The following is a 2,800-nucleotide window of genomic DNA, read 5'->3' on the forward strand; positions in this document are numbered from 1 at the left end:
TTTTGCTTATAGGTTTTCCTAAACATCTTTAATCTTTCCCCACCCCCCATGGCTTTCAAAATATGATAAAGTATCATTTGATAAGATTTTTGTGGGTGCAGTGTTCTCGCGCAGTTGGTTGTTGAGGGGTCCTCAGAGCGGGCCTGTACTGCCCTGTGAGCTCGGCTGGAACCGCTGGGCTGGGGCGGACCGCGAGGGGACGCGGGGCCCCAGTCGGGCCTCAGACCCTGGAGGTCTGAGCCTCAGGCAGGCCCGCCGGAGCAAGACGGACCCGCCGGCGCGGGGTTCCCGGCGCCGGAAGGCTTGGCGCGGAGAGAGGATGGGGATCCGCTGCCCGAGGCTGCACACTCCACATGGCCCTCCGGATTGAATTCTCCTTCGCCCAGAACCCCAGAGAGAAAGCCTACTGATTATCTGCTACCAGTGCTGGCCTGGCATCAACTTCTCATGAGTATTGTTTGCTGAAACACAACAGCACACTATTTCCAATTCTGACACGTGTAGCTTTCAACCTAGAGTTCTGGTCTTGCTGAGTTGCCCAGACTGGGTCCAAACTTCATTTCTCCTGCCTCAGCCTCCCTGAGTGAATAGGATTATATGTGTGCACCAATACCACCACACTGCTGCTGCAAACAAAATTATAAGATTACCATGGCTGTAGGAGTTGAGCCTCCCAGTGAACAACCATACTTCACATTGGTGAATAACAGTGGGTCTGCTGCAAACATGAAAGGGTCACTGACACTATCCTGGCAATGGCTCACCCATCCTCCGAGCTCCTCCAGAAGTATCACATCATGGACCAGTTCCTCAGTCACGGCATAAAAACAATCATCAACCTGCAGCGACCTGGCGAACATGCTAGCTGTGGAAACTCTCTGGAACAAGAAAGTGGCTTCACGTACCTTCCTGAAGCATTCATGGAGGCTGGCACCTCCCGAGCACTGGAATTACAGGCCTGCGCAACCAATCCCAGCCTCGGGACAGCTCAGCATGCCCAGCTGGCACAGCGGGGGATTGAACCTGGGTTCTTGCACTTGCCTAAGCATGCACTTCGTCTGCTGAGGTGTTCTAAGAGCATATTATTTAGTGTTTGCAACAAGAATGACTGTTGATCAAGCAATTTATACTTATGTGGGAAAAAGCAACCCAATTCCCTATGAACCACAGGGCAGCAGCTCTGTGTGTGGGAATTTACTAGGTTTCTGACTCCTCTCTGCAATATCTTCTCTTGTTGGGACCCAAAAGCACATGCTGTCACCTTAGCCCAATACTTAATTCGCCAGCATCATCTACTTCATAGTTATGAGGCATGAATTCTAAAATATGTGCCAAAAATCACTCACCTACTTTGCAGATTGCAACTGCACTTGGCTGCGAATAGACCATTAATGGTAAAGGATGGATTAGAAGGGTCTGGACTCTCTGCTGAAATCGAAAAGACTGTCTGAGATATCACAATGTGCCTGGATAAAGAGTTACTGAGGTACCACAGTGATGTAGCTGACCCATTTAATTCTACTGCAGTGGCAACAGCATTTGAGAATCAAAATGTGATTCTTTCCAACAGTCAAGTTTGACCCTCTTTGGGTGAAGCAGTATGTTGAGTGCCTTCAGTGCCTGACTTGTTTAAAGAGGTGGCTCAGCTACAGTGACTCAGACTTGAAGAGAGCAGATGCTCACCTTGAACAAGTGGAGACTCCATGGACAATACCTACCCAGGACTTACTTGTCCAGCAGCAGAAGCCCAGCAGCTACTGTTTCATCTCACTGTCTCAGCGCTGGATCTCAGTAAGGAAGCGTTGGTTCACAGTATGTTTTCTTTCTGGAACCAGTCTAAGTATGGTGACTTGGAAGTACACAAAGGTGAATCATCCTTTTGTCAAAAGAGGGACATGGCAAAGGAAATACAATGGAGTCAAACCTTCTCTGTGGGTGTTTTAGGTTTCACACAACCCCGGGGAACCCGTAACACCCACCTTCACAAATGTCTCTAAGAACTCAGATCCCTCTCACTAGCAAGTGGCCCACTTTCAGTGTGAACCTCATGGTGTCTAGAACCCAGACTCTGTCAACGAAGAGGGCCAGACTTACTGCAGCCCTCTGGACTGTGGCTCCAGTCAAAGGCACAGGTGTCTGTATCCAGGACAGCAAAGATCTATCTGAAGCATTGCCATGCACCGATTTGTAGTCTGAACTAAGTATAGAAGCAAGGAGAATTCTGGTAGCCAAAGCCCTGGCAAACTTGAATGAGTTTGTAGAAAAGGAGGTGAAAAAGAAGGTAAAAATGTGGCAGCTGTATCTCAGGTTTCAGAGACCAGACATCTGCAGCCTAGGATGTGGCTGGACTCACTCTCTTGCTGCAGAACAGTGAGGAAAACACTCACAAGAGACAGATTGGGAACCATCAAGGCTTTATTTAGCCAGCAGACGATACCCCAATGCCAGATCTTGGAATACGGATCCTGGGAGGACTTTGTATTGATTTTATATATACCTTTGTAACTAACCATGGTAACCACATTACTTCATTTTGCAATTTTAGAACAATGCCATACAATTGTCACAAGGTTTACATTTCTCAGAAGTTTGTTGGTCAGGTGGATAGGTAGCTTAACATTAAAGAACCCCTGAATTTGTTTTACTCAAAAAAAAAAAAAAAAAAAAAAAAGATTTTTGTGGCACTGGCTCTGTGTTCAGAATTAAGCACGGGATCAAACACACAATGGACTAAGTATGACCTGTTGAGGATATTACATCTACAATGTGGGATACTTAAAGAACATGGCAGTATCTAAAA

The 2,800-nt window shown here is 47.1% G+C and overlaps 1 pseudogene; it reads left to right on the plus strand.

The window, feature by feature from the left end:
- Positions 1-651: 651 nt before the first annotated feature.
- Positions 652-2,231, plus strand: LOC105741374 (annotated as a pseudogene).
- The last annotated feature ends 569 nt before the right edge of the window (positions 2,232-2,800 follow it).

The sequence above is a fragment of the Octodon degus genome, unplaced genomic scaffold, assembly GCF_000260255.1.
Source record: "Octodon degus isolate 3935 unplaced genomic scaffold, OctDeg1.0 scaffold02119, whole genome shotgun sequence".
Classification (NCBI taxonomy): domain Eukaryota; kingdom Metazoa; phylum Chordata; class Mammalia; order Rodentia; family Octodontidae; genus Octodon; species Octodon degus.